General features: G+C 46.0%; 2 long non-coding RNA genes across 2 annotated transcripts in view; one reads left to right on the forward strand and one right to left on the reverse strand.

The window, feature by feature from the left end:
• LOC109394774 (uncharacterized) overlaps positions 1–20,033 on the forward strand; it is a 75,598-nt gene that overhangs the window by 43,449 nt on the left and 12,116 nt on the right. The window contains exon 2 of the long non-coding RNA XR_002126509.1: positions 5,744–5,899. This is a non-coding gene — a long non-coding RNA (uncharacterized LOC109394774). The remainder of the gene's footprint in view (positions 1–5,743; positions 5,900–20,033) is intronic.
• Positions 1–20,033, reverse strand: part of LOC109394773 (uncharacterized) — a 280,777-nt gene that overhangs the window by 18,187 nt on the left and 242,557 nt on the right. The gene's annotated exons all lie outside the window — the stretch shown is intronic.

Below are 20,033 nucleotides of genomic sequence, written 5' to 3' on the forward strand. Positions count from 1 at the left end.
TACAGGAAGTCACTAACATTGTAATCCTACTAATAATCATAGAAGGATCTCTTTTTAGTGACTCTTTTTAACTTTTAGAAAGCGAAGCTCTGTGGATGACAGAAATGCTGCCTTTTCATTCGTTAGTGGTGGATCGAGGAGAGAGGGGGAGGGCAAGCCTATTACCCCCTCATCCCCAAGGGAAATACCTTTCTTCTTATCTATGGCTTCTCAACTCTGCCACCCACCCCAGACGACACATTCCTATTGGTTCTTTAGCCTAACGATGAAAGTTGGGAGGCTAATGGTAGCTTGAGGCTAGACTTTACAGGACCCTAAAACGTTATGTGAAGGGCATTCAGTATTATTTGGTAAGCCCTTAGGAACTACTGCAATGAACGAGTTAAATAATCAAAGATGTCCCGACGGGGGGCCCGCCGTGTGGCTCAGTTGGTTAAGAGCATGAGCTCTGAGCAACAGGGTCACTGGTTCGATTCCCACATGGGCCAGTGAGCTGCGCCTGAGCTGAGCTGCCAACAGGTGGCAGGATGGCTCAGCTGGTGAGAGCACATGCTCCTAACAACAAGGTTGACAGTTCGACGCCCACATGGGATGGTGGTCTATGCCCACCTGCAAGTAAGATTGAACATGGCACCTTGAGCTGAGCTGCGCTGAGCTGCTGACGAGCAGCTGGATGGCGACTGGACTTAGAGCTGAGCTAGCTGCACCCTCCACAACTAAGACTGAAGGACAACTCGGCTGTTCCCCTTCCCCAATCCCCCAACACTACTCCCCTTCCCCAATTCCCCAATAAAATCTTAAAAAAAAAAAAGATATCCCTATGGGAGACAGTTGTATCAGCACTGAAAAGAATGAGTTGGATGATAAATTGAAAGAGAATGAAGACAGAAGCCATGTTCAAATGCTGTGGTCCAGATGAAACAATGGAAAGTGAGCTGTGCTGTGACCTTATACTGCAAAGACAACCTACTGAATGGGACAAGATAATTCACCAATGATAAAGGACACAGGTGCATCACGAAGTTAAGTAACCTGCCCAAGTTCTCAGGCAGGTACGCAGCAGAGCTGAAATCGGAACCCAGGGCTACCTGGAATTATAGTCCACCCCTTCAGGACACACTGTCCCTCTACTATAAGAGCAGTCCCTGCTGTGCCCCCAGAGAAGTGACAAGAAGGGTGCTTCTTGTACAGTGTGCTAATTTCCTATTGGGATTAGAGGGAGTAGGAAGAATATTCTAGCAGAAGTCTTTGGTTTAGGACAAGGGAAAAAGGAATACAAGTCATTTGTGAAAATAAAATTTAAATATGTCATCTTCATGTCTGAGAGAACAGGAAAGGAAAGGGGCAGTTCCAGCTGTGCCCAAGAAGCAATATTACAGAGTAGGTGTGCCTGAGTGTGTGAAAGGAAGGTAAATTGAAAGGGGGAGCAGAGGAACCCTAACTAGCCTTCCCATTTAGTGATTTAGCATCTCATATTCTTGAGCCATGTCATTTCTGATGGGATGGATTCCAGGGGTCAGACCAGCCACTTGAGTTTTTGAAGCCTCCTGTGTTGGGCTGCCTCTGATGCTAGCTGGGAGATGATGTCAGATACACAAGACTTGTCCACTCACCGGGCATGGAGGGCAGAGGACAGTGATGCCTCAGGGTAGAGCTGGTGTTTGGAAATGCTTTTGGTGAGAATGAGGGCACCTCACTGTAATGCTGAGTGGGAAGGGTATCTTGGGGAGATAGTCAACTGAGAATGCTTTGGAAGCACCTAAAAACAAGGTTTCTAGGCAAACAAAAACAGTAACCAACGGGAAACAGTTCAAGCTCATGCACGGCTCCCGGTGGAGAGCTCTGCTATGAGGATCTTGGAAGTCACAGGGAGATGAAAACGAAGAGTCCTCGGAGATTTTCTGAGGGCATGTCTGATGTTACATGCAAGCTCTGAAGTCTCACCTTTCCCCAGGAGACATTTTATGGTGCATGTGGCTTCCATTTAGAAATGAAGAACTATTTACCAGAAGTCTGCTGCGAACAAGAGCTTTGATTATATAGAGAAGATTTGTCCTTTTTGTGATAAAAATGCTCACTGCTGTACATTAGGTTGATGCCAAACAGCCTCATTAACACCGGCAATCTGGTAAATGATGTGTCTTAGGGAAATGTCTTATGAGCTACTAATCAGGGCCTTTGCTGAACAGAATGTTGGAATCCTGCTTTCATAAATGAGGCTCCCCTCGCACCCTGTTTTATCTTTCCCCTACATGCTTGTGACACCAGTAACATGAGAGAATAAAAAAGGAACATTCTCCTAAGTGAATGCAGCTCTGCTCTGGGGTTCCAAGCTTTGCTCTCAGCTTATCTCTGCAGCTGGAGTTCCTCTTTGGTTCAACGGCAGAATAAAGCACAAGATTCTTTGCCTCTCTGCTGGTGTTACTGACGTGGGAACACGTCCAGCCAAAGGGGACTTTACACATCATTTAGTGCAGCCTCCCACCCACGCAAGGCCGCCCTGAGCCGTTTCTCCAGTGCGCGGCCATGCAGTTTCCAATGGTTCACATACCACGTGACTCTCACAACTTCATGCTGCTCAGACCGGTCCAATGAGCAGGAAGCTCCCCCCGAATCTGGAGCCAAAGGGAGACTCCTCAGACGCCCCTTACTGATCCTAAGTAAGTCCTGTACCTCCGGTGTAAGGCCTATACCACAGTCCCCTTTATGGGTTCACACATTTTCAGACAACTCCGCTATAGCCCTCTCGCCCAGGTTAACCTTAGCAGTTTCCTTCTGTTGTTCTTTGCATGATTCATTTTCACACACACACACACACACACACACACAAATATTTTGAGTACCTCATTGGGGTAGCATAGGGAGAGGCAAGATGACCAAACCCTGCCCTCATCCTTTGAGTTCTACCGGAAATTAAAAATACCCCATTCGAACTCTTCACTACATCAAGAAGATGATTTCAGAGAGGTAAATGCAAAGTGGAGAAAATCAAACAGGGTAACAAGAAGGGGTGAGTAGGTGGGGGGGGGGCAGGGAGTGGTTAGGTTTTAATAATGGAGGTAGAGAAGTGCTGTGGGGAAGCCTCGTTTATGTTTAAACCTAGATTCCAGACCGGACCCGGCCACGCAGAATCCAGAAGGCAGAGCGTTACAATGAGAGGATCAGGGGCACACACGCCCGAGGCAGAAATGGCCTGAGTGTAACTGAATGGCTGGGACTAAAAGAACTCCCCTCTGGACCAGCTCTACTTTTCCCATTGCTGTTAAAAAACGTGCTCAGAAAACTGAGCACAACAGATGACGATGTTCAACGAAACGGGACCCAAGGCTGAGTTTCACAGCTCTATTCCCGAAAACCTTCTCTCACTTCGAGCCGTCAACATTTATCCATCCATCCACCCACATAGCATCCAGCCAGTTACACAGTCACATAAATATTGCACCATTTTAGTCTCAAGTCCATCATGGTTTTTGCAACTATGTCATAAGATATTATGTCCAATGTATTCATGAAGCTAAAACAGATTTTGCATTCTTTCTATTTTTCAACTAAGTAACTAGACAGGAGAAAAAAAGAAAGAATGAATGAATGGATGAATGGAAGAACAAAGAAACGTGTCGATTCCTCCTACGAGAAATGCATGGTTCTGAAATCAAGAATGGGAAAATGCCTGCCATGCAGTCGGTTCTTACTGAATAGTAATGTTCTTCCCTGTCACCCAGATGTCAATGGAACAGCCCCTCTCCTCCCTGAGTTCTCCAAGATCGCCTGCCTTGTCTCTGTCACATCAGCGGGTTTTTACCAGGAGCCCAGAATGGAACTTGGTTTTTCTGCCTTCAGCCTCTGACTTGCTCATATGACTCATTCACGCTCCCATCGCTCAAGGCGATGTGCTTCCTGCTCTTTGTTTGGTGACCCATTTCTCCTCCACAAACAATCTTGACATCTCTTCCTTGATCATGACTTGCTAGGTCAGTGATTAAGATACGTAGATGACAGTCATCTCTGCATGTTAGATGACAAGGGTCTGTTTGTTGATTAGTGAATTGGTTTATCTAGGCAGGTAGGCCCTTTCTGCCCCAAGTTTGTATTCAGAGGCCTACCTCAAATAAGATTCGGGGTGCAGCAGGGGGCCTTGAACTATTTTTCTATGGAGGCATTTTTTATTGTGATAAGCTCCAAGCCTTAGAATTAAAAAAGAATCTTTGAGATCATATAATCCAGTCCTTCACCACTTTTTGTTTAACAGGCAAAGAAACCAAAGTGAGAAGAGGGTCAGTAACCGTAACTAGCATGTGAAAAAATCAAGCGTCTATCCCACATATCCAGATTTTAGGCCTTTAGTATTCTTGCTTTGAAAATGAAGTCCTAGCACTTGGTGGGTGATTACCCTGTGACAGTTAAGGAATTCATTTAATCTTCACGATTAACTCTAGGTAGAAAACATTTTTATCCCCGTTTCACTTATATGAAAACTCAGGCTAATCGTGAATTTGTCCAAGTTCTCATGTTTTCACACACGAGGTCAATAAAGCTTAAAATACTATGGCCAGTTTCTCAGCATTAGAAGCCACCTGGGGAACATAATCAGTACCTTTTATGCAGGTTCCTGTGACCTGTCAGTGTATAGTGCGTATCTGTGTCCTGAGCCTGCAGATAAAGTGACCTGCCCTTTCCGATCGGATATAAAAGGTTGTCGGAGCCCAAGAATCCCTCTTTTATAGATTAGGCAGTTGAGATCCAATGAAAGGCCCCAAATATGCCGTTGGTAATTTTTTGTTGTCGTTTGTTTTACAGACACTTTGCAACGGAGGGATCATAATTCTATTTTTCAGTCAAGGAAATGGTGTCTCAGCGACAAGAAACTTGTCTGAATAACTTGTTAATACCTTGTTAATTAGGTGACAGCTAAAATTTAAACCAGGACCATGCAAGCCCAAACCTTGCCCTTTCTATTCTACTATGTGAGGTTTTGCAGTTAGGACGACACAGAGCCAGTTTCCAATGACACACCTTAGGGCCCTCCGGCCAGGGTGCTTCACTCATTATCGCCCTGACTTCTGAGACGGTATACACCTCTTTCTATTGTCAGGTGACACATTTTCCAGGTGTGAACAGAAACAGAAGCGTGAAGAAGTGAGGGGCATGGCGCCGGTACCCATACTTCCGGTCCTGCGATTTCTCGGTTCTGCAGAGAAAAACAAGGATCTGCAGCCCAGGGCGCTCTGATTAGCAATCCAGCCAAAAGACAGAACCATCTGACACTGTGCAAACACGCTCCATCTGTCCGGGGCTTGGGGGGGCAGGAGTGAGAGAGAAAGCAGAGGAAGTGAGAGCTCGGATGTAAGCCATAGCTGAGCCGTCTGGCAGTCACCCCTGAACTATAGCCACTGCTGCTGAACCAGCCTGCCTGACTGCTTTCAAAGCCTGCTTTGCACAAGTCTTTCCTAAGCCAAGCTGTCTCATTTTCAAAGGCTCCTTTAAGACAATAAGAGAGAGGAAGAAGAGAGGTCACAGAGACCCTAAGGGGCCAGAGAAAATTGGAAATAGCCACACTTTCTGGATGGGTCTAAATAAGCATCACAATTCATCTCCAGGAAAGAAATGGGGGGGGGGCGCAGGTGCCAGACCAGACCCTCCTTATGGCCTGAGGACACTCCAGGTTCCACAAGGAAACAGACAGAACGGCCCTAAATGTGCTCCCCCAATCAATACTCCATTATCACTTTGTTATTGTTCGCAGGACTCGCCCCTACAGACTGCACAGCAGTCAGTAAACCTTGACAATCAATGTGGCCTCCTGAATGAAGGCAATTTTTCGCCAATCATCTTTCCTGGATTTGGCCAAATGGGCAGCCATTCACGGACGTACCTTCTCTCGCTCGCTCTCAGCCTACAGGTAAGCAAACCCCTTTCGAGGATCACACATCTCTACCCTCAGGCCTTCCCCATAAAGCCCATGACATCTGAAAACGACACTGCCCTGGCAGCCCGCTATTAAGGAGGAAAGTTACCTAGCATCTAGTGCATCAGGTTGTCAAGAAATCTAAACGTAGGAAGAGATATTTCAGGTCACCTGTTGTATTCCTGAAATCCATCCGTTAATGTATTTGACAAATCATTATTGCATGTGCTGTGTGTCAGGCGCTGTGCTAGGCACTTGGGAATTCAGTAGTACATAAGCAATAACATTTATGTGGATGATTTCTATAAAAGTAAATACAGTTAGGAAGTAGGTAGCGGTTGATTTATGCAGTGGGGGAGATACCTGGATCAGGTAATAACTTTTTCAGAAGAGATTACAATGAAGTGGAGAATCTGCATAAACTATAGCAGCCAACCATGAAAAGCAGCGTGGAAATGTTCCACACAGAGGGAGACACAGGGCAGAAGCTCAAACTCAAGACAGAGCTTGGTTTTGTCGAAGGCAGAGGTCAGTGTGGCTGGAGATGTTTGTTTCATGGGAAGTCTGCTTTTCACTCATAATCACAATAATAATTACCAAGAAAGACATTAAAAACCAAGGCTACCCAAAACAAAAGGCGACTCCAAGGAAAGAGGTCAGTATTCAAAACATTAGTTTCTATATTGGAGTTAACCATAAATGGCCCTGCCTTTCGCTTGAATTTGACATTCTTGGGAATAAGAATCATATTGTTTTTAGCCAGTCATGTGTACCTGGCATGTAATGAGACATAATGGGTATCGCACGAATGAACGAATGCATGGGTGCATGGATATGAGTATACGAACGCATGTGGTGACCCAAGCCCAAAAGTTTATGGGTTACAACGTTTATAGACTTGGCCTCATAGGAAGCTTCATATCTTGTATCTCTCCTTTAAATTTTCTCTAAGGCCTTCAAAGATTCTAAGGAAAAGATTAAAAAAAAAAAAAGAAAGAAACTGAGCAAAAGAGATGGGAGCTTACATCACAGTATGCTCCTTTGGGGCCACACGGTATTTTTAAGTCCCAAGCCTCTTTTTCAAAGCGCCAAGCATGGTTATTGTTATTTATTTTCCAGTTTTATGGAGCTATAATTGGCATATTGTTTAAGGCACGCAACATAATGATTTGATCATTTGATACATATCCGAATGTTGAGAAATGATTATAATACTACGTCTCGTTAACAACCATCATTTCACAGAGGTAGATTTTTTTTTTCTGGTGATGAGCAAACATGCTCGCATGTGTCAGGTTTCCAGGTAGTTAGAAATGGGAAGGCGAGAGCCGGACATGTGAGCCAACCTACAGCTTTCTACAGGAAACTGGTCTTTGACTGGCACACAGTTTCAATTCTCAGATTAGCACATTCTACACGCTGCCTGAAAGAGCAGCTCAGAGCTAAGCCTCATCCTGACCAGCCACTTGGACAAGGTGGTCGCTGAACTGGACACCATCACCGCCACGCATGGAACCAACTAGAATGGAGGTGGAGCCATCCAAGCCTGTAATCCGCCCAGCTTTCCGAAGAGGAAATCCCTTTCAAACATGCGTGGCTTCCTGTGTGCCAACTCTTTCTTCTTTCTGTTTCCAACCCACCAGCAAATCAGAAGAATTAAGGGGATTACAAAGCAGGAAATATCAGTGACTTCACGTATCAAAACCGGGGCGTTGTTGGATGAAACTCCATCTGGGCAAAGCCACTGCAGAAAAATGGGCTGTGAAAGGCTGCTGAACGGGAAGGAACACCTAGGACTTGTCCCTCTCTGCCTGCTGTCAGCGAGCACACAGGACAAGGCCAGATGCGTTTCGGATGAAAAGCCCAGAAGAGACGCAGGTGAAATGCACTGCGCTTCAGGGATGTGCGACCTCCCGCTGCAGGCGGTGTGAGACGAGCATGGCCTGCAAGGACAGTCCTTTAGAAAAGCTTCTGCAGCACAAATCAAGACCCATCATACTCCTCTCCTCCATTCATTCTGCTTCCGGAAACCAATCCTACAAAATTAGCTCACGATTCACAGAAAAGCTTACGGACGTGAACACAGAACAAAGCTTTACCAAAATACAAAGAAATTAGGAAAAAATCTAAATAGTCCCCAATTGAGGAAATACGTAGACATGTTGTGGGAATAGTACACAACCCTTAAGAGGAGTGTTGCGCTAAGTAGGGAATGTGAAGTCAGCCATCCACAACAGGAAACTTATCTGTGGAATTCGGGATGGCCTCATCACGTTTGGTTTGTTCATGAAATCTAGAGACAGTGCACCCCTCGTGGTGGAAAACGGCAGGTACCTTCATGTGAAATACGTAAGTCATTTGGGTGGCTCCCTCGGTGCTGCTTTGTTAATGTTAAAATCAAGAGAGTCAGTTTCTTCAGTTACTTGAGAATTGTTCTTTGTCCTAAAGTGTATCCAGAAAATATCCAAGGGAGAATTTTTAATGTTGGATGGACGCAAAGTCAAAAACAGGACATGGATTTTAGGCTATCTGCGTGTGTGCGTGCATGTGTGTGTGTGTTACTGAGTGTATTAAATGAAATCAAACACAACTTGATTTTTTTTTTAATTAAAAAGCCTGTGGACTTTTACCTTAATCCAAACTGGACTGCCGAATGCTTACAGCTAGATTTTGCTGCAAATAGGCACACTGATATTTTATACTCGTTGGGTATTATAATGTCAACCCATGAACCATTGACAATTACCAAGAGCTCCGCTGGGCCTCTGAGAGAGTTTGGGCCTCAGAGTTTATAGCGAGTCCTCTGAAAGTAACATAGTAGACCCAGTCTTCCAGCTACAGAACATTCATCCTTGGGTTACATAGGACAGTCGCAGACACATTTGTCTCTCCCTCTCCCCAACCCCTTCACTTCCCGTCATCCATCCTTCCTGCATAGAATGCCTCTCAATGAAGAGCTATGCTTACTTTGAGGACTACTTTGAAATGCATTCTAACAAACGCTGCATTATTTGTAAGCACTGTGCTTAAAGCCATGTTCACAACAGTCCATGGTGGCCCCTGCATTTCTCTCTGGTCTCAGTCCAGGGTAATTATGCTTCTCCTGATCAATGGCTTTGTTTTTATCTTGTAGACACGTTATTATGTGTTGATAATACATCTTGTAGAGATACTCTCCTTCCTATTATTATACAAAACACAGCACAACGCTCAAGAGAGTAGTGGCACCTGCTACACACTCTGTGTATTCACTTCTAGCCTGGACTCACCCAGTGTTGCCTTTCTCCTTCACTTCTTTCTTTTTAAATTTTACTTTTCCTCCGTGCCCTTCTATAAGCCATCTTCAAGCATTTGGGGATGACATACAGTACAGAAAGAGGAAAGAAAGACAGAGAGGGCAGAAAGAAGCGGGAAGCGAGCCACGAAGGAAAACGTAGAATTTTTAAATACCAAATAAATGGGTCTATTTACATGATGCTTGTGGCAGAACTACCGTGACCAAAGAAAGGATTATAATGGATTAAAATTAGGAAATAGATGTTCAAGAAAAACATGACATACATATGTGTGCAACGTACGGGTTGTCGTCTTGGAAGTGGGTTGTCAGTAAAGCTATTAGTCTTCCCTAAGCGAACAGCAATGCCCAAACCAGAGTTTGCACCTTTAATAGCGAACTGTTAAGACAGTCCAGGCCCCATATTGTTGTTAGTGGCAGTATCAGAGCTTGTGAGTGTCTCATCCCTTCCCTCAACCTCGAGTGCGTGTGGGGGGCAGGGGATTAGGGTGCTGGGACCATCTCCTGAAAGCCTGCAAAGGTTCGGATGCTCTAACGGGGGGGAAGGCAGCACACAAGCAAGCAAATAAAAGATACTAGATCAAAAAGATTTGTATAAAGACAGTACATACATGAGCCCCAAGGCATTTCAAATATTTATAATTCTCTACATATTTAATCTTTAAGAGTTCTTGAGACGCTGTGTTCAGAATGTGATGCTAACATGCTCGGCTCAGAGCTGAGACCGTCAAAGTCATCGAAGACACACAGGAAGCGAGAGATGAAGGGCCGATATGAAACAGACAAACTAATCCAAACTCCAAAGGCAGTCCGTCCACATGGCTGAACTCACAGGAGGACAGAACTGAAAGGGACCCTGCAAACCCCATGCCTTTGTTTCACAAACAGACACCTGAGGCATAGGGCGATTTCCCAGCATGTCCATATCACTCAGAACTGTCTATCTTTGGGAACAGAATCGTGGTGCTTTCAAATGAGAGGAACAAACAGTGGTTTGCCCAAATCACAGAGGACTAACTTTAAGGCCACAGGACCATCATGCCATAGGCTGGCCTAGCACGTACCTTTGTACTTCAACGGGGAACATATTAGCTGCCCGAGTCAATGATGTCTGCTGTCAGTCAGCACTCTACATACCAATTGTGGATTCATGTCGGTGACGCACTAGAAGGAATCAGGCGGAAAGCAGGAGAGGCCCTTGAGAAGGACACCATCCCTGGCTTCAGAGAGCTGCCATTTTAATTAGGGAGATAAGAGGACAACACAGAAAAACGTGACGCATGATTCATGATTATCCCACGACATGCAAGTTATATGGTCTAGGATATCGTGACGCTCGCCTCCGTGCTACAGTTCATTTGTTTAATCCTAATTCATCGAAGACATAAATCTCCTCTACAAAGCCCTCAAGGTGATCACCCAGCATCTGCTTCATTTGTTCCATTGACAACTGATTTTTCCCAGCGCAGCCCATTCCACTTCAGAACATTCTAAAGGAAAACGGCCCCGCTCTCTGATCCAGGGCTCCCCTCCATTTCCAGTGCATACGGTCACAGAGGAGAACTTCGCATCTCCTTCTGTGTGGGAGTCCTGTGGATACTTTCAGACACTCGTCATGGCTTCCTTCCATCCCCACCCCAAAGTCCTTCCATCACCACGGTTACAAGATGCACCCAGGTCACTCCATGACATGAGTGCGTCCCGCAATCCATCCCATCACTGCAGGTGTGGTCTCGTTGGCTCAGAATGGAGTGGGATGATTGTCTTTTGTTCTAAAAGGTTGATTCTATTTCTGCTCTTGATGCCCAAAATTGCATTAGTGTTTTGGCAAGCACATCATACGGTTGACTCATACTGAGCATCAAGTCAATTAAAACTCTTGTGTCTTTTTCACATGTGTTACTGATAAACACCCCCATTACTTCGTGTGCGAAATTGCTGGGTGGTTTTTATTTTTACATTGAAATGTGTGCCTGTTAAATTTCACATTATGTGCAGGCTGTTGTTGCAGCTTTTTGAACATTTTTTTTGTGTGTGTGGCTCCCCCATCCAAATTAACAAAATGTTGATTAGGTGTAGGCCAAAGCCATGATTAAAGGATGATGCTTTATTCAACGTAAAAACCTATCCACTGAGTTATGAGTCTTTGGATCTTGTCATAGTAAAAGTAGACTTGGATGTGAGACATCCTGAGATTGGACAGCGGTGACCCCAAAAGGACAAGTCCCTTGGGTTTGTCAATATTAGAAGCAAGCAGAGTTGCATCACGGACCTGAAATGCCTGTTTACTTAAGAGCGGGTCCTCCCATGGTAATTACAGCACAGGTCAGTGTTAGCTTGTTGGGGAATGGTAACTGGCAAGAATTATAAGGATTTAGTTCAGCATGTTAGAGTTGCTGAAGAACTCTAGTTGCTGATACAGACCAGGTCAAATCAACAGAAGGATTACAAAGGAAGAGGTATGGGGAGTGCTGCAGTGTCTACACAACACTCGGGCTTGAGCTGCTCAATGGCTGCCGAGTCCAGAAGGCAGCACTGCCGTAGTGACCACCAGACAATGTGCCTGAACGTCTCGCTTGTCCTGACGTTGGAAGGTGCATTTGGACCTACCGTTGGGACAAAAACCATCCAGATCTGAATGGCCTGGGAAGCCATCAGAAAGACAGCTCAGTCAGGAACACATCCTCTGAGCTTAATTAATAGTTGAGCCCATATTTTTCGTACATTTTCATGTAAAGATGTAGTAAGTACTATATGAATTTTGGGCTGCTGTAACAGAGTACCAGGGATGGAGTGGATTATAAACAACAAAGATGTGTTTCTCACAGTTCTGGAGGCTGGAAGTCTGAGATCAGGATGCCTGCATCGTCAGGTTTTGCTAAAAGCCCTCTTCCTGGCTGCAGACAAGGAACCTGTCCTCACGGAAGAGTGGGTGCACAAGTCCCATTCATGAGGTTTCCACCCTCACGGCCTGGTTACTTCTGAAAGGCCCCCACCTCCAAGTCAGTGTAAAGATTCAATTTCTACACATGAATTCTAGGGGGGACACAGCATTCAGTCCATAATAAATACCTAGTGAACCCCAAATATGTGACACTCAGAGCAGCACAGCTCTGACCTACACACTTGGCAAGTCTATGGAGGGAGGGAAAGGCGGTGACGTGACATTGGGCTTACTTTACTTATTTTTTAATAAACTTCGTGACCTAAAACAAACCATTTCATTTTAACTTTCCTACTCGGTACATCGGCCTAACATTATCTACTTTGCAGAATTTAGTAAAGATCAAAATGACAAATAATAGCTGCCTGCCACTTCCTAGTCACTCAATGAATGCTAGCTCTTACAAAAGAAAAATTGGCAAAAAAAAAAAATTGGACGGAAATGAAGTAAAAAATCACTATAATGTAAAACCAACACAAACGGATAAGAAATTATAGAAGAAAAGTGTTTCCAAAACCCTCCCATCACCAGGTCTTCACCAGCCATTGATGGAGAAACAGTAAACTTCTAAAAAAATGGTATTTACCTGGTTTCCGAAAGGCCTCCCTTTTGGCAACACATCATTAGCTACAACTGTGCGTTACTTGCACACACTTAAAAATGGTGTCCATAGATTTCCTTTAAAATACTCTGAATTTGGGCTTTGCACTCATCTGCACTGACCTTCACCCCTTTGTTCGAATCAGTGAGTCTTGACTATGCTTAGAGAACCCCATGTTCTCCTCCGTTCTTTTGCGCCCAGAGGAGAGTGTTAATGCAGCCTCCTGGTGGCCTCAGGGAAGAAAGGAGGGGGTGACAAGGTGGAGGGATCTTCAGTGGTTTCCCAGCACTTTGTCATCTACTCTCTTTGTGCCCTGAGATCAGTAGGATGAGAGATGGAGTTTCTGTGGATGCTTTCCTGATGAGTAACAACCTGGTGCAGAGTAATAGTTGAACATGTGAAAGCGCGCCGGGAGTCTTTCGTGAGATGAGACGAAGCTCCCCTGGGTCCTGCCAGGCCGCTCCAGAAACACTGAGCAGAGCTCGGTTGTGCGGACGAAGCACAAGAGAGAAAGAAGACACATTCTGGCACCTTCTTTCTTATGATGACAAGAACTGGGTGGGTGCCCAGACGCTGGTGTTTCTCCTGCCACAGCTGTCTCATCCGGCGTCTTTCTGTTCTAGGCGGGCGCGAGGCCCCAGCCTCTCCGCTCCTGCTCCCCCCTTTTCTTCACCATCACCCACTAGCTACAGGCTCTAAAATGAAACTAAGAAACACGACACCAACGGCCCCTGGCACTCCTGGTGCTGTTCTGAACGTTCCTGCTAATGTGTTAGAAAATGGCAGAAATTCCTGGAGATCTCCTGTCCCTTTAAAGTCTTGGGTCTGTGAGTGTCCCCAGTGCCTGGCTCCGCGGGATGGATGAGAAAAGGTCCCTGAGGATGGCGCCCCTCCCACCCCAGAATCCTTCACTCAGCCTGGAATTCTGAGCTTCCAGGCAGGAGCTGCTGGTTGACAACTCATCTGAGACTCGGGATTGCAGGACAGCACAGAGGTTGGGAAGGGTGACAGCCACATGGAAATGTATCTGAAAGGGCAGGTCTTCAGCTTTGGGGTGGGGGTCGGTGAAGGCAGCACCCCACAGGCTGAGCTTGTTTCAGGGCTAGAAGGCCCTGGCTGCTCATTTCCTGGGGTGTTTGGGGGAGCACTGCCATGGCCAAAGAGAGGGGCACAGCCTGGGGACCGAGATGGAGCCGTAGCCCGGCCCTCCTCCAGCTGGTGCCCTGTGCCAGCCTGAAGAGAAAACCCAGCAGCAGGCTTCCCTTACCCGTGTCCTGTTACCCGTGTCCCCCATTCACGTTACGCCAAAGCCCAGCGAGGCAGCCAAATGGAGCTGCACTCACTCAGCGGACTTACGAGCAAGATGGGAATTACGCTGGGAAGGGATGAAGGGCCATGAGGAGGAGGTGACAGAAGCAGTTTGTTGGCAAGGGGGTGACAGCCCATCACCTCAGCATAAGTGCCTAGGAGGGGTCGGGGGAAAGGTGATGGTGCTTTGCAGCCACAACTGAGCATCTGGTGGGCCTTTGCAGAAACCAGCTTATGGGGCATGGCCCCTCTAATCAGGCCACGTGCATACATGACCCTAGGAAATAACCTCCTGTGGCCAGGCCAGAGGGGGCCTGTTTCATGCAGAGTGTACTTGCTTATGGGTGTTTCCTGGAGACACAGCTGCCTCTCTTTTTATTTGCTTCCTGGTGTCTCTTTCAATAGAGTTAAGGCTAAGTGTGTGCTGAATTCAGACAACCCAGCACAGTGTTGCCCGGCAGCTGGGCCAAGGTGTTCAAAATCCGAAGCATCCTTTATGTGATCGCTCAGCAACTATTTGTTGAGGACCTACTATGTGCCAGTCTAGAGCTGGGAACACAGCATTGAATCAGACAGACTTCTGGTTGTTTCCATTCCCGTAGAAAGAACATGTTTGTATGGGGCCAGAAAATAAATCGGTGAATAAGTAATTTTAGATAGGACAGTATGTGATCGTGACTAAGACTGGGGGTGTCTTAGATCGTGTGACTCGATCTGTGAGTAGCCGGTGTTTTTTCGTTTCTTTTTTCTTTTTTTTTTTTTTTGCTAAGAGCCAAGTAAGCAGAGATCTGGGCAGGGTGGGTGGTGGGTGGAACAGAATTCCTGGCAGAAGGCAGAGCAATGTAAAGACCCTAAGGTAGAAATGAACTTGGCCCTCTGAAAATCGGCAACCAGCCGAGAAAGGCCGGAAGCAGAGTGAGGGGAAAGTGTGGGGGTGAAGGGAGAGTGGGGAGGGGCAGGCAGGGGAGCCGGCCACGGGCCACGGCGAGTTGCTTAAATGTTATTCCAAGAAAATGGGAAACCACTGAAGGGTTTTCATCACAAGGTTGGCATGATCAAGTTCATGTTTTCAAAACATCTCTCTAAATGCTGGATGGAGAATCAATTAGATGGAGGCAAGAGAGAGAAAGTAGTAAAACTGACAACAGATGCAAAAAGGCTGGCCCTGAAAGGGAGCCAGGGGGTCGCTGAGCAAGGAGAGACACCACGGCTCTGAGGAGGCGGCCCTGGCACAGAGCAGCTGTCGGGGGCACCTGTTTTCTATCGGCCGTTGGCTGGACTCTGACAACGTTCTTTTACGTATTCCTATTACACTCCTGGGGGGTTAGGACCCCCATTGCACAGATGGAAACTCAAAGACTTAGAGTGACTTAGCCTTCATCCTAATCACAGGTAGTAAAAACAGACTTTGAACCCAGGAGTCACACCTGAAGTCCTTGTTGTCCCCGTGACACCACAGTACTCTCACTCATTACCCAGCACCAGAACCAATCTCCAGCACAGGACGCTAGCAGCCTTGGCTACTGCCCTATCCCTCAAACCTGGAGCAGTGTCTGCCAACAGCAGGCACTCGGAAATATGTCTCAATAAACCAACGGGGCAATCCACTGATGAAGGTGTTAGTGGGCATTAAACCAGACTGTTATAACTCCTTTGACTTGCGGTAAATGTCGGTCTTAGACACCAGGATGTGTCTGAAATGCAGCTCATGTATAACCAGATGTAAGCGTACAGGTGCAGAGATGGGAAAGCAGAGACTGTATCGGTTAGGGAAATGACTCGTCACATCATAGAGCAAATCAATGCAGAATGGTCTCAGAACTGGTCCCTCTCTAACCAGCGAGGCTGTGTGGGTCCCAAGAAGGAATCAAAGGGCAGAGTATAAATCCCAGAGATGATTGTCAAAAGCCCTCAGGGAAAAGAGGAATGATATTGTCCATCCCTCAGCAGCAGTGAGAAGTGTATCAAAGAAGGAATTGGGACATGCCTACATACAAGCACAGGCCCAGTAAAATTTCTGATTGAGTTTGCGAAACATCAGTTTTATGAGGGATGCTCTCTGATCACATGCTTTTTAATTGGATTCGAGTATTAGTAGCCTGCCCATGCAGAACAGAAATATTAGAAATGACTCCGATTTCCTAATCTGCTGGAAATATATGCATCACTGAGAAATACATCTTGGGCCGTTTCTGCAGGAAATCTGCTATTTATCAATCCACAGAAACTCATGCATGCGCTTAGTAATTCAACCAATATTTTTTAAAGTCTCTACAAATATATGGTAATTGATATGTTGGCTGACTCCTGGGAACACGAAGACTAGCAGGAGCCTAAGGATCATATATTCACAAGACTGTTCTGAATCTTGGAGTAGAGTATGACACACACACACACACACACACACACACAAACACACACACACACACACACACACTGTTTGGGTGGAAAGAGCGATTGTCAAAAGTAGTCCAGAATTATGGGAAGTCTTCATCTTTGGGTGATTACTTTTTATCTCACCATGATCACTGCCCACAATCTGTTTCCTGCCTTCCAGGTAGTTCTCAGGATGTCAGAGAAAAACCAGTCAGGTGGCTCTGCTAAGGATGAATGCTGCTACCTGGTTCAAAGATTCCTCATTTCTCTTTTACATATGCGTGCAACTGCCTCCCACCTTGAACGCCGAGCTCCATAGGAAAAGGACCAGCTCTGCTTCCTATACTCTTTCCCAACTACGGCTGCCATAGTTTAATCTTTGCTGACAAAACTTAAGTGTCAACCACAGCTCCTCCTCGTAACATAAAAATCTAGTGACGTTGGATCGAAACCCCATGTATGCATTTTGTGGAAGTTCAAAGCCTTCCATCCCATGACATTTTTTTTTTTTAAATTCCCAGGAGACTTCTATTGGAACCTGCTTGAGTTTTTTACCTACAATCTCATCAGTACAACATTTTGTTTCAGAAAATATACCCCATCCCTTTACTAACTTTCCCCAAAGAAGATCTATCTCTCCATAAACATACACAAGATTGCAGAAGAGTCGATGAAGGGCCTGAAAGGAGAGTTTGGGGAAGATTAGGGAACATGGAGAGAAATACATCCCCCTGGCTAAATGGGCGAAGTGATTACGTATTACATAGGCTTCTTCTCCAGAGTCCCATTTTGGTTTTTTTTGTTTTTTTTTTTTTCAGTGCATGGCTTTTTTTTTTTTAATTTATTTATTTATTGTTAGTTTCAGGTGTACAGAACAATGCAATAGTTACCCTTTTCACCCTCATTTTGTTCTGACACTTGGTGTTCCTCTCTTGGTCCTTTGTTCTTAAAATCTTCTCTTCTACCGTCCACTGAGCCTCCCACCTTCTTCCACTCTATTCTCTACTCCTCCACACCCTTGCCAGGGTAGTAAATATGCCCATCCTCCATCCTTAACCTAGAGTCACCTTGTCTACTTCCCTGAGATTGGCCACATCTGACACACAGGCCCCTGCAGTCTGTTTCTGTACTGTGTGTTCTTCAGGAGACTGTTCCAACCAAACACAATTTGTCTTCCTAAGAGGAACTCCGATATCAGTTGTTGAGGTACTTGTCAGTCTTCAGCAGGAGCTGGGCTCTTTCCAAGTGGCTCCAACCACCCTCTCAATCTCCATCTGTTGGGTTTCCTCCCATCTGTGTTCTGGCCAGAAAGAACTCTTGGTAGCCAGAGCGAGTGGACACCTCTGTATGTTTGCATGGTCTGATTCTAAGACCTGGAAATGTCAACATTCACTTTGCATGGAAAAATCAGCTGAATTTTAACATCAGCTTACAGGTGGCTTCCTGTAGTAAGAGTTCCCTAGCGCCGCACAATATAGCTATCCCACCTCCCAAATGTGGGTACGCTTGTCACACCTGTTAACTTCTACATGCTTTTCATATTTTTAACAGGCTGCATGACCACCCCATTCCCTTTAGTCTCTGACTGACTCAGGACAAAGTCACCTTCATCTCTGTGTCCCATCCCCACACATCATGTGTGGTTCACGAAATAGATTAATGAGCTGCTGGATGGATGAAAGAACAAGTGAGTCAACAAGCGAGTGAATGAATGATGCTGTTAATGACTACCCCTTTCACTGTCCCTATAATCAGAGTGTCTGTTTTAAAGAGAAGCAAAAATGAAAACGCAATATATACAACCTTCTCCTGCTTTGCTGTTTTGTAAAATGCCACAGCTTTGACAGTAACGGGATCAATTGGTTGCAAACACGCTGATGTGTTTTGGCCCTTGAATCCTGTATGTTATGGCATATGAAAAGAAGTAGTAATTTCAAGATGATCCCTTGAGTGGAAACAGATGGGATTTCAGGAGTGGGACACAGAGGTTCTGAAATCCTGCAGGTCGTGCTCCCCACCCCCCGTGCTTGGGAAACGGTTCCATTCGCCATACTTCTTTCCCCACCTTCCTATCCGCACCTCTCTGGCCATATGTTCCATAAATGAGGGCACTTAAAATATGACCGAATTGGCCTATCCTCATGATATTGAAAATGTGAGATGTGATAATATCTTTAACATATTTCAAACACATGGCTACATGGGAGGAGGTGGAGGGAAAGCAAAGGAAAACGTTCAGACCATGTCATGTTGAGGAGAGGTCAGAGAGAAGGGAGAGGTCATCGTGGTAGGGATTTTGGATAACAGGAAAACTGGCTCCTCTTGTACAATCCATGAAAGACGGCATTTGACGAGTGTGTGATTGATGTTTCTGAGAAACAGACCATCGGCCAGAAACTCATACATTTTCATTTATAGAAGCGAAGATCCCAGGCCACCCAGAGAGCCTGATGATCTGTTCTCTAGCCTGGAGAGCAGGAGGGAGAAAGGTCACCCATCTGGTTCTCTGGGGGCGATGATTCTGCTTTTCTGGGATCATCTGCCTCCGGGCCAGCCGTGAGGGAACTTGGCTGGGCTTAGCTGAGCTGGCAGCAGGTGAAATATCAACAAGATGATAAATAATAAACGGGCCCATGTTTCATATCTGGATGGAGGCAAACGTCCATGGAGTTAGGGAAAGTCTGCCTCCCTCATTCCAAACAGCCAGGCTTCGTTTAGTTCAAGATGGATCGCTCGGCCTCCACAGACGTGGATTGGTATTTCTCTCTGCCAGAGTGTGGAGAAGAGCTGGCCGTGTTGGAGGGTCGGCATGGCTCAGTTCATTTTAGAGGTTTAGCCTTCGTAGGGCCAGCTGGCTTTTGAATTCCCACTGCTTTTTAGGATAAGCTTGGTAGATGCAAAATCTGCTCTTTTTCCATTAAAAAAAAAAGTATCCTACTCATATTCATCATACAGGAGTGTGAGCAGCCCCAGGGGGCAGAGGGGTCTGTGGGGAGCAGTCAGAGCCATTGGGTTAGCATGGCACATCTCCCGTTAGCGTGAACTTGACTGCAATAACGGGACACAGCGCATCACTTTTATATCCAAGTAAACCAGATATGGAATGGAACAGAGGACAAAAATGCACACTAGTTCCACAAAGAAAACATACACATGAAAGTTAAAGTGTAAAACTTTCAAGAAGTGTTTGGGGCCGGCCAAGTGGCGTGTTGGTTAGGAGTTGGCTTGGGACACCAGCTCTGAGCAGCAGGGCCCCCGTTCGGATCCCACATGAGGGCCAGTGACACTGCCCTCCACAGCGAAGATGGTGAACAACAGCTCAACCTGAAGCTGGGCTGCTGTGACTTGCCAGTGACAGCACAGGCTGCAGTGGGGCTGGCCGGCAGCGGGCATGAGCTTTTCTGAGCTGCCCGTGAGGGACCCTCCAGAGGCCGGTGACCCATCTGCCTCACCTGGGAAGAGCGCAATGATCATAATACCAACATGGGCCAGTGAAGCGACGTCCTCCACAACTAGACTGAAGAACAAAAGGACAGCAACTTGTCTTTCCCCTTTCCCCGATTCCCCAATGCTGTTCCTCTCCCCCAATTCCCCAATAAAACCT

The sequence above is a fragment of the Hipposideros armiger genome, unplaced genomic scaffold (genome assembly GCF_001890085.2).
Source record: "Hipposideros armiger isolate ML-2016 unplaced genomic scaffold, ASM189008v1 scaffold_436, whole genome shotgun sequence".
NCBI classification, from domain to species: domain Eukaryota; kingdom Metazoa; phylum Chordata; class Mammalia; order Chiroptera; family Hipposideridae; genus Hipposideros; species Hipposideros armiger.